The sequence below is a fragment of the Lissotriton vulgaris genome, chromosome 11 (assembly GCF_964263255.1).
Source record: "Lissotriton vulgaris chromosome 11, aLisVul1.2, whole genome shotgun sequence".
NCBI classification, from domain to species: Eukaryota; Metazoa; Chordata; class Amphibia; order Caudata; family Salamandridae; genus Lissotriton; species Lissotriton vulgaris.
Genome location: NC_141699.1, coordinates 644,645,053 through 644,658,129, shown reverse-complemented (window position 1 = coordinate 644,658,129; position 13,077 = coordinate 644,645,053).

The window sequence follows — 13,077 nt, the reverse complement described above, 5'->3', positions numbered from 1 at the left end:
GTCCTGGAGCTCTTAAAAGCACACTGCCACTTTTCACTGTTGTGGTTTTCAATGCAGCTTATTGGATAACAATTTTGGGATACTACATCCATAAATGAGGTTAAATATGTGTATATATATGTTATATTTAATATGTGCTCTGGGGTCCCTGTACATGGGATGGACTATTTAATGCTTATGACTATAAGTCTATCCTTGAACTATTATTTTCCCACTGTCACAGTCCTCCCGTCAACACAGCCATAACAACACACATGTGACAAAACTGCTGTCCAGTTTTTAATTTAGCCATTTCTACTAATTTAATGCATGGGTTACTAACATTATAACTGCAAGAATTTGTTGAGTTTAATCACTCTGTAGACCCTTTAAAGGCATAGGTCTTTCTCATGTAGAGAATTGCATCCCTATTTGCATTCATTTTAGATGATTTAAAAGATGGGAGCAGGGGAGTCTCCTCCGCTAAGGCGGAGGAGCTTCACACCACCGCTCTCATAGCAGTGTAAAAGGACAAATAAAATGATAATAACTGAAGTTATTATAATTTTATTTTTAGTATCAGCCAGGTTAGGGGGGGGGGTTGAGATCCCATGACATTGGGGATGAGAAGTGGTTCCTGCACCCTAAAGTGTGCATGGCGGTTTGGCCAGCCGCCTTGGGTCGGCCAAACAGTCATGCACCCTTTGCATGTTCCCCACTAGGCTGCAATGCACATACTGGTGGGGATCAATCACGGTCTCACTGTGTCTGTCTGAGCCTCAAACCATGTCACTCAGACTAATCTCAACACTGCATTGCTTCCTGCTTCCTGTTCGCACAGAATCCAGGAAAAGGATGGAGGAGAATTTTTCTTCAATTTTTTGTTCACCTCCTCCCACGCCCGCCACTCCCATTCCGTACCAGATGCCAATGGATGGGAGATAGAGTTTGGAAGTGTTAGGACACAGATTTTGACAACCCGTCATCTGCTTTTGACATAGTTTGCCATTAGATTTTGAATAAATGACCAAAATAAGTCAGACTTCACCATCTGGCTCTCCAGTAGTCAAACAAACTTAAATCAATGATCATGAAGTTGATATCATGAATGTGGCTTCTTTTGAAAATAACTGCAGACCAACATATCTTATCTAAATACCATTCAACTTCAAATTTGCATTACCTTAACAAAAGTTCAGAGAAAGACAAAATAAAGCAATTTTAACTATCTTTTGAACAAGATATGACTGAACAGTCTGGACTTAGACCAAGGAGAGGAACTTAAACCATCCTTGCCAGCCTTAAAGAAAAACTCCTCACTAAACTTTAAGACAAACCACCCTCATAAACCCAGAACTATCAGAGCTCATAATATGGTAGACTCAAAAGACTTGAAGAATGGAAGGAGGCTATAGGGTTCACCTTGAAATGGATCCTTCCTCTCAACTCAGAGTCATCAGTTATTATTTGGTTCTGCTGTTTTTTAACACGTAAGGTGGTTTGAAAATGGATGCAGACTGAGATTCTCATTGGCCTAAAGATCAACTCAGATAGATGCCTGGAAATTACCAAGTGTTAGGAATGGATCGTAATCAGTGTGTAAGAGACTGACATTAATGTGTTTGCAAAGTGCCTCACTGTAGGGTATTTGGAGACGGCCCCTAAGACATGTAAAAGGCTGTCTCCTACGTAAGTTGTTGCTTGACTTCCTTGTTTCTAGTCGTGACCACTCCCCCCTCCCAGCACTTCCTGTCTGCCGTGTGTTGGCGTTCTGTGTTCACTTCGTGTCCTGTTCCAGGAATTCTGCTCCTAAGAACCGAGGCTTCTCCTTGCAAGTTTATGTGCGCTGGTGAGTGCGTACCCGTGCCGCTCCTCCCTCTTCCACGGAGTCGGTCGGTACGCCTTGTGCTTTTGGTTCATTCAAGCATGTTGTTGTTTCGCTCCTACCTGTCCTTTGGAGCCGGACAGCACGCCTTGTTTTCCTTCTCATCCAAGAGCGTCGCGGTTCCGCTCCTACCTGTCCCTCAGAGCCGGACGGCACGCCTTGTTTCCCTGCTCATGCAAGAGCGTCGCTGTTCTGCTCCTACCTGTCCCTCGGAGCCGGACAGCACACCTTGTTGCCCTTCTCTTTCAAGAGCGTCGCTGTTCCGCTCCTACCTGTCCCTCGGAGCAGGACGGCACGCCTTGTTTCTTTGCTACTTCAAGTGCATTGTTGTTCCACTCCTTCCTCCCCCAAAGGAGCCGGACGGCACGCTTTGTCCATTCGAGTTTTCAAACGCTTGGCTGTTCCGCTTCTCCCTTCCCCAACGGAGCCGGACGGCACACCTTGTTCCTTTGATTCCTATGTGTGATTGTTCTGCTCTCCTTCCCCTAAAATACCGGACAGAACATTAAACGCTTCTAGCTCTCTATGATCTGATCATATGATCATAGAGCCTTTTCCCTTCTACAATCCTCCTTTTATTTTTTTGTTTGTCACCTGCTACTTACCTGCATTAATTCCGAGTGAATGTCTGGATGAGTGAGTTCCCGCCCACTGAGTTTCCTCATCTGGATCTTGTACTGTGGCTGAGTGAAGGCCTCTCTTCAAGCAAAAAGGCCTTATCCACGAGGAGACTTCTGCTGTTGACATTCAAAGAAACTTGAAAGCATACCTTGGGTGAGTGGAGCGCTGAACGTAATATGCATTGTTGTCTGTAATGTCTCTTTGCACTGATTATTTCATTATTCAAGTGAGTCATCCTTTATTTGCAGTGCACACCGTCTCTTGTCATCTCATTACAGAACTTCCAGCTACATCATCTGGGGAAGAGTGGTGGTCACTCTATGGTTTATTCCCCACACTTTTAGGGAGCAATTATCTGTGAGTGACTTTCTGGTAACTCTCCAGGTGTTCTTTACTGGGAGTGTGGGGAGCCTTCATCTTCGATCCCGTGGAATCCCGCCTGTCCCAGGTTCGGACCTTGATACCAAGGCCTTGAACACAAACAATGTGAATGAAAGAACGCTGCTTTTACCTGAACTGAAATCCTTCTGATCGGAAGTTCACATCTCAGTGCCTGGCTTTTCGAATGACTAGTCAGATTTTAAGCACATCCAATAAATTCTTAACAAGTAAAATATCAGGGTCATCTTTGATATGGACTTCCCTTTGCCCCACAGATACATGCAGCTGTTACGAATGTCAAAGTTTCTTTCTTCAAGCCCAACACAGAGTGAAGCTATCCCAAGAAGTGGTAATGGCAGACCTCAATTACTGCAACATTATATACAAGGGTCGGCTCAGGCATTCGCATTTTGCAAAGAGTTCAGAATTAAACATGGCAAACTCGTACTTAACCTCAATAAACAATTCCATGTGAAACCAGCATTGAAAGCACTCCATTGGCATCCAGTGCAATCAATAATTAATTTAAAATCTCTATGGCCAATTCACAAGGCATACTATGCCAATATTTTGCTTTTAGGAAACATCCGGCCACTTACAGCATGCCAACAAGAGACCTTCACTCATTTTCCTCTGATGAGATTAAACAAAGAAGATTCAAAGGTCTAAAACATGGGCCTCCCACTCTGGAACAAGCCCAGCTCCAATCTCTTGACTGAACCCAATCATCTGTGATTCTGAAAATTCCTAAAAACTGCGGTATTCAAAGGGCGCATGAGCTCATTGCTTTAAGTAGAGTGGCCCATAAGCAACTGTAAGCTGCTGGGCTCTCCACAAAAAGTTTAAAACAATAAAGGGGCTTATTTACAAGCTCCTTGCACCACTTTTGCGTAATTTTTTACATGGGAAAAATGACGCAAAAGTGGCGCAATGGGCTTGTAAGTAAGCCCCAAAGTATTTTAAGGGCCTTGATGAGTAAGTGGAGAAGGTGGACGGAATCAGCTGGAAGGAGGCAGGGAGCATAGAGTGAGCGAGAGGCCCTGAATACTGCCCGGTAGGTACTTGGCTGAACTATATTTCCTCCCAAATTAGACGAAAAAACATCTTGCTTTAAGTCTAGTAGAGCCTAACAACATACATCTCACATTTTCAATATTTTCTCAGAGTCCCCATGGCACATTACGAATACTCTACTTCAGGGATGCATGTGGGGCTGGCTTTCCTCAGCATAGATTGGGAAATCAACTATTTGTATACATTTCGAGGTCTCCAGACTCCACATGTATTTGCTCAAAATATACTTTAAAGAAGTATCTTGTCGTATTTTACAGTTGTTATTCATACTTGATGAAGCACAGTACAAGTTTGAATAAAGTTAAGGTTTTGAGGCATCTTGTATCAAGACATTTGGTCCTTGAAGCCATATTAATCAAGTCAACCTTAAAAGAACATTGTATCACCCTTTCCAACATCATTCAACATTACATACCGTCTTTGATAATGTGGACAATCTTTCCATGGTTCCTACACACATGGCCCTGAGCAACAATTGCACACACCTGTGTGTAGCCTGCAAGCTACAGCTTCCAACACCTTAAGACAATTCTGTGGTTCGATTGCTTTCTACAGAAATATCAATATAATGAACTGCCCTCATGTTGCAGTCAGTAGGTTAATGCACATACTACAGATTTTTGTGTTTAAACTAAAGGTCATAGATTTAAATCCAGAAAGTTACAACTGCACTTTACAAGATGCTAAAGTACATAAAATTTGAAAAATCGAGTTGGTCATTGAAGACTTATAGTGTGATGGTACCTCGGGTGCTTATGTCACTGATCCATTTAAAGAAATATTAGCTTTGCCAGATGGAAATAATTACTTTTCCTACATCTGCTGCATATTGCAACAGTTATTTTAGAATCTATCATCCATCTTACATTTATTTTGAATACCTTTTTTAAATTCTCCAAGTTCTAATGGGCTTGCACTTCATTCTTTGGGCATTGGCACTCTCAAACTCAGGTACCACGCGGCAGTGCTGGCAAGAGACAGTTGAAAGGATGGTCCTGGAGACCCTGCTGCTTGGGTTTTTCACCAGTCAAATGGATACAACGCTCACCTAAGCAAGGATTCACCTTCTCTTGGTCCCAGCTGTCATCACCCCTATAGTTGCAATCTTTTCTGATGGTGTTGGTCTTCTTGTGGCATTTGTCGATTCATCGCAACTTGACTGCAGGTGGCAATCAGTAGTCCTCTATCGCTTCAGGCACTACTTGGAGATAGTTGACATGGCAGAACTCACAGTCTTGATTTCCATAACCCTAAACTGCTATGTACCTTAATGATATGCATATATTATATTATATCAAAAAGATACATAAATGTGGGGTTAAAAACTGTAAATCTGTACTTCCCTCTGTGCACCTACCTTTCAATATTTTGTCCCTCTTTATTTTGTCCACGATATTAGTGTGCCATGATATTCTTGTACTTGTTTTTCATGAGTATAATCCTGGATTCAGAGGCCCACTATTTTCTTAACACTCCTCAGTCAGATCTACTCTGAAGGATTTCTGTATTCTAGAGGGATGCCCTGAATACGTGAACTACTTTCTGGCCCTTTGTCTCACCAATCCTTCATCTTAGGTTATACTTAATTTTAGCCAATAGAAATTGGAACCCAGTGTGGCCACAGCCATGTGTCATATTGTGTCAACAGGCGTCCTCTGCACATTCAAGTCATGTACACTTTCACAACATCCAGGATGGTTGAAGGAACCAGTTTAAGAGGACTGGATGAATGTGCTTAAAAACATATAAGAGGTGGGTGGACCTCATTCCCTAGCAGGTGACAGACAAAAAGGCATGACTTTCTAGTAGAAAAAAGTTGATTCTGCTAACGTGCTCTGCAGTCTTGTGAGGTGACAGTAGCCACCCTCATCAAAAGCAGGGCACACCTTGTTTGCCCCTTCAACCACAGAGGACATTTTTTGGTCTCACTTTATGTCATGGACAGGCCTAAGAGCATAAACCTGAGCATCATGTGTGCTGAGGTGAGAGTGAAAAACACTACAGTTTATTATGAGCAGCGCGAGGCGGGTACACAGGCTTTCAAGAACCACGCAAGTGACCTTTCTTCATCCCATCTCCACTCAGATAGTTTTTAAGAGGAATAGTGTAAATGTATCACTGATCAAGTTATTTTTTCATACTTGTAACTATGAGCTATATCCTCAAAACTATATGAAGCAAGATGGCTTAGGCAGTTAATGCTTACACCAGATGTGAAGCAACTTGAAGATGAGGTGCTCAACTCATTGGTAGATACAGGGAGAATTGTTTCTTTCTGAAGTTGGGAAACTAAGGGGCATATTATCAAGGGGGTTTATCTCCGCTTTTTTGGCTTTAAAAGCCAAGAAAGCGGAGATAAAATTATCTCCCTATTACCTAGCTGTCGCTAACACCAGTTAGCGACAGCTAGTAGGAGATAGCGACCATCTTGGGCCCCACTTTGCATGTCAGTGATATTTATCACTAATGACATGCAAAGTGGGCATGCCAAGATGTTAGCGACTGGAAACAGTCGCTAACATCGCTATCTCCTATTACCAACTTTTGGAGATATTCATGCTAAGCGCGAATATCTCCAAAGCTAACACCTTCCCTGAGCAGTTCTTAGCCATGCTATCCAATGGGAGGTGGATAACATGGCTAATAGCATTAGCTCGGTAATGCATGAATATCGCTGACTTTTCAGCGATATTCATGCAATGCAGCCGATTTTTATCGCATTTGCGATAAACCTTGGTAATACCAAGGTTTATCTGCGATAAAAATCGCCTCAGCTCAGAGGTACATTTTTGTCTCTAACCAAGCAATAGAGATAATTATCGCTATTGCTTGGTGATATGCCCCTAAGTACTTGTCAATTGATTATTACTTAATGGCCTAGAGCACTAACATTCATGCAACACAACGCTGCATGACAAACTGCACTGCTGCATTGTGTGAATGTTAAGAAATTGAGTTGTGGCAGATTTATGATGAGTTATGCATAACGTAATTGACTGCGTCCACTCAAAAAAATCCTCTTTCTCTCACTAGGAAATGTGAGCCAGCAATGTTTAGCTTCAGACTAGTAGTTGAGACGCAGCCTCCAGTAAAATATTAAATTAAATTGGATGACAAGCAAAATTACATGTTGGAGGTGAAGTACAACATTATATTCCACTTGCTACTTGTTTGTGCCTGATTTCATTGGGTGCTGAGGAACTGATGCAGATTGATTTTAAAAATCATAATACATGACATGTTTAAACACAGAAAACACAAAAGATTGAGAGTACACATTGCAAGCGCTAGTCACAGTGACACATGACAAAGAGTGTAGTAGCAGCATCGTAAAAGCGTGCTTTAAAATGTGAATTAAAGAAAACACATTTATAAGACAACAGTAATACATATAAATGAGTTGCAATAATGAACTCCTAATGCATATGTTGCTTTTTAACGTATATTGATGAAAATGGTGATGCTAAGTGAAGTGGCCTATTGGTTTTCATGCTCTTTGCTGAGAATGGACCAGTTAGAAATGTTGGTGCAAAAATGTGTAGCAATGAAGTAGGTAAAAGCTTGATATTTTGCAAAATTATATTAGGGACGCTATAGTTTATGAAATAATAAAAACAAATTTTGTGGTATGAAATTAGAAAAGCTATCATTCATATGAAAATCATGAGAAATTGTGGCAATAGGGCATTTCTAACATTAGCCATTTCATATAATATTGATTTGTCAAAACATATATATTCTTTATTTGAATTGATTTAGTTTCATTATATTTGATGTTGGTTTAGAGCTCATTTCATTTAAACGTGCAATGCTAACCTAAAGGCCTTTTTTAAATGCTTTTTTCTATAGTGCTGACCTTTCCACTCAATTACTGCAATGCATAGTTCTTTACAAGTAAAATGTTACTCATTTTGTTCCGTACATGTTTTCTCCTGTCATTCATGAATGCCTCTTCAGCGGTCACAGTGGGAATAGAATTTCAGCTATGCCTATGGACGGTACTACTTTGTATCCTTTTATCAGATTCCAGGCTTGTGTGGACTCACAATTTCTAATTTCTCATGACCAGCGTGGCAAACCAGCTTGATGTTCCAACCATTTCAGGTGACAAGATGTGAAGATGGACATGTGATGATCTTTTGATGGTGGTGTGATTCCATGCCACTGGACATTGATAAGAACTCTTAAAAAGAAGAAACCCCAATGGAGAGGCACCAAATGCTGTTGATTTTTGCTTCACAACAGACGCCATTCTGATTTTTCCTACTTGAGACCGGATGCTAAGCTGATCGATCATTAGGACTGTTTGTCAATGCTACAATCAGTAGCTGATGAACCGAGACCTTCTTTGCCGAACTATCTCTATTTTTCAATTTTCCATTACATTTTTAGCTTTAAGCTAATGGACCCATCCCTAATGGACTTTAAGTCTGAACTGGTTCTCCTTTTTGGTAGGACCTGAGCTGTTATAACTTTGAACTATCCTTCTGTCTTAAAGGGTAGTGGGACTCTGTAACTCTGCAATGGAATTTTTTATTTTTAATACCCATCCTTTATAGATGTGTCTAAATGTTTGGTGCTTTATTGCAAGCTGTTATATTCTTGACTGAAGTCCTTAAGAAATTGTTAATTTTAATGAATTTTGATTCTTTAATACAATAAACAGATTAATATAAATCTGTCGGAGTCTATTTTTGAGTCCTGTTGGTTTTTCCATTTAAATTGTGCTATTGTACTGATTACTTAAATGCGTTGTATCGTGAATCATCGATCTCTACTAGAACATCAGGTTTTACTTCTTTTATTCTATGTTGCGATTGCAGAGCTCTTGCTCTGTATAATCCTAACTCATTGTAACTTCTTCCAGTTGCTATCCTTTATTTCTACAGCATGGTATTAAGAGAAGTGTACCTAAATTTGATTTCTAATCTGGGAGTTGGCTGTCAATTAGTGGTTCTCATTCAACAGCTAAAATTGAGTTTGGACACCCTAATTTCCACCCCTCCTATCGTCGGTGAAATATTCATCACAGGATCATTGCCTCTATGGTAATGGAAATGCTTTAGCCTGTCTAATCGAAAAGAGCCCAGTTTGGTTGGAGGAGTAAATAAGAATAAGCGTATGAATTAAAAAAAAAATATGCATGCTTCATGCTGCAAAAGAACCATCCAGTGTGGAGAAAAGAAAACAGTTTTCTATACCCAATCTTGCACTAATAACACTGTTTCTTTATTTTATGATTTTCGCTTGAGTTTTGAGACATATTGTGACATCTTTCAACAGATGGCCCATCTATGATTTGCCGTAAAGCCAGGGATTGCCAGGTATTGCTATCATTCTAGGCTATGATTTAAATTAAACTCTAGGGAGGTTTGTGTTGTTGACCCCTTTATATATGCATATATATATATTTATATGGGGGGTTGATCCACTTTGCAATCTGTTTTTGCCATTTGCTCTTCCATCAATGTTTTTGGTAAAAAATTGAGGGTTGATTTAGTACATTTTGTGCTGTGTATTTTCTGACGCAGCCATGACGCAAATGTTATTTGTGATTTACAAAGCCACGAAAATCGGATTTGCATGTCTTTGCATGGGATTTTTCCCAAACAGTAACACAATACAGCAGTATTGACGTAAATAATTAATTTACTCTCTTAATTTCTATGCAGGTAAGTACTTAATCAATGATAGCTCAATAAAAAGAAAGGAAACAGAGTCCGTGGTGTTAGAGTTTCTAAGGGTTTTATTCCTCATAAAGGAATCAGGATATCATGTTCTGACCACCACAGGGGTGTCAGAAGGGATAGATGAGCGCGCTCTCGTTTATTGACATTACATAGCTTATATACTTGATTTACATCATAAGTTTCAATGTGAGAGGCGTAACAGCTGAGAGAAGACAAGATAACAGTATACACGTGGTACCAATACATCATCAAGAGGCGTAAACTAGGCGTGAACTAGAGGTGTGTGCAAGAAACGTCACTGATAGGTGACGCAAGTGGGTGGCACCAAGGGGTGGTGCTAACAGAATGTTGCAATGTCAGCAGAAATCGGAAGCTTGGATGCGCGCGCAGCTGCATGACGTGTGATTGACGGGGTGCAGGGGTCTTGACATTTACACTGACGGAAAGAGACAGAAGTCTGGCATGTCAGATCAACTTGTACTTCTATCATATCTGATATCTGATGTTTTAGGAACTATACTATCTGGGCGGAAAGGTCTCTAGGGTAGAAGCTATTCTATGCTAACTGTGGATGCGTGTATAAGCGCCTGAGTGTCTACATGTGAAGCGTGGGGGCACGGGGCCTTCCATGGCAGCATGGCAACGGAGGCTATGAATTACTTGCATTAAGACAGATTCGGCCTCTGGGCTCTGCAGCTGGAGAGGATGTTTACAGGATCTAGTAGGCAGGAATGTGTTCTCGGAGAGCGGAACAGATAACTCGAAGGTTATAGTCAGTCTTGGCAGAAAGCAGGCTTGAGCTGAGCGCGAGGGGCCGCGCTGAATATAGGGCATAGTTCATGAGTACAGAGGTAGCCTGGGCAGAGCCAGGAGCCACAAAAGAGGTTCAGATGGCAGGAATTCAGGGCCTACTCTGGCTAGAGCAGGAAAAAGCGAAAAGTGTACTACAAAAAGACGTTGGCATAGCATACTTAGGAACGGACTATATAATCCATTCATGGTGCATCTGAAAGAGGACAAGTTGACGGTGGACGCAAATGTATTTGCGTCTTCATAACTGGTACAGGAGGGAAGTTACATGCACTTTAAGCTGGTACATGGAGTCGGTGGGGTACGCGCTAGGGAACACAACATGGCCAAAATTTAATTTTCCTCATTCCCTCCTTGTTCCCTACGGACCCTTCATGAAATATCGATCCTCATGAATCGATCAGTCTGTTCTTGTAACATCATTTGTTCTTCTTTCTTTCTATTACGTTTTGAGTGAAAACTGGAATGTTTAATGCAAGAAGTGGCACACAGTCCACAAATCGCTGGCCCACACTGTAGGCACAGGCAGCAACTGAATACTAGGACTAGGCCAATGCCTAGGAAGGATAGGATTTTCCATCCCCAAGCTGTTAACGTTGTCCAGAACCAACCGGACCAAGTCCAGGTGCCTGGATTCTGATGTATCTGATTTGCAATTTTATGAAGACGGGTGATAGCTTGATATACAGATGGTGCATTCTGTGGAATGAAAACACAGCAGCTTGACCCGATGACCTTACAAGCTCCACCTCTATCTGCCAAGATGACGTCAATTACAAGACGGTTCTGAAGGACAACAACCCGCATAGCGGACTGCTCCTCTGTTAAGTTTCCTAAGGCGGAGGTAGTTTCATTTACTACAGCTTCAAGTGTTCTAGTTAATCTGCGTATTAATTTACTATTCTGGACAGGGCCTAAGAAGAAAAAGAATCCTTTATTAAAATCAGTGTACTGTTCCCATGCCGTTTCTGTGTAGTCAACAAGGGGGGCATCTCTTCTGGGTCTATTCTTTACTAGATTGCTATTTCTATGGTAATCAGAAGGAGCTAGAAAAACGGGTGGCAGAAGGAATGCAATGTAACAGGTACCATCCCAATCTGGAGGTAGACGAATGTATGCGGTATGACCACACACAAAGTAAGAATGACTGATAGCTTTGAAGGATGACTTTCCATCATCACTGAATTCGACCACAGTAGTGCATTTGCTATGACCTAAGTGTACGGAACCTTTCTTCTTGATACATAATTCACCAGTGACTGGCAGTACTGACATAATAGGTAGAACTGGTGCAGCTTCGGATTCGACGGTAAGAATCATAAGGCTAATTGTGTAATTACCTAATCCATATACTTCATTTTCTAGATCAGTTCCTATTCTAATGGGGAGTCCCTCCTTATCCGGGTGACAGACGTTTAGTAGGACCAAGTTCAGGTTTCCCCAAACCCAACCTCCATCGAAAACAGCAATGTCGGGATCTAAAGAATTAATTATCTTAAACCATGCTCCGCAGGAGCCATTATGAGTGAACGGGTACGGGAAGAGAGGCAGGGCTCCCTTGTAGTTCTGGTAGGGAGGGAGTCGGCCACATATCCAGCAATTTGTAGCATTGTTAGTTTGATGAGAATGATGTAACATACTAATGAATGTATTGTTGCGCAGCGCAAGTCTGTAGGAAAGCTCATGAGGAGGCAACTCACTAAAAGTGTGTTCAGCAGAGACATTGTAAGCAGATTGTTCACGCTTGAAGATAGGATAGTATATCGATAACAAGATACTGGCAATAATTATTAATATACTTAGAATAAACATAATTATTAGTGTCACTATGCAGTGACTACGAAGTGATTTGCAATATGTTCTTTTCTTTTCCTCTCTCTCTCTAACTCGATCTAGGGGATACATGTCAGAAACTATTTAACCGATTCACCTAGGGGAGGACTTAAACAATTAAACTGTCTGACTTGCTAGATCGTAACTTCATACGATATTGTTCTTGAGGAGTTTTTTCTCGTTTGCATTCGGAAAAGTCTTTCGTATCAGAGTCTTTGGTGGGGGTGGGTGTGTCTTGGTCCGGTTTCAGTCCTGGGAATGTTTTGATATGGCTTAGGTGAACCCACCCCTTTCTTCCTTCCAATTTGACTGCAGTCTTTGTTGTTAATAGAACGGTCTTCGGAGACTTCCAGCGGGGCTCCAACGGACTTTTCCTGTCGAAGTTGCGGATTAAAACAACGTCACCGGGGCGGACATCATGCTCCTTTACATCGGTGTTGTCAGGGAAGGCTGCGGCAACCTGTGAACGACATGATTGGAGTGCAGACATCAAGGAGGCAAGGTAATCTGTCAACATATTAGAATCAACATCGGTTATCTTTTTAGGAATGGGCGTCCCCCACATATTCGGTGGTCTTCCAAAGACCACTTCGTACGGAGATAGCCCTGATCTTGAATGGGCGACCATTCTCATATAGAATAGTGCCACCGGCAGGGCGACTATCCAGTCGACCCCTTTTTCCTGACATATTTTGGCAAGGCGAATCTTTAATGTCTGATTATGCCTTTCTACAAGGCCTGCTGCTTCTGGATGTCGGACACAATGGAACTTCCACTGGTATCCTAATAACAAGGAAACTTCTT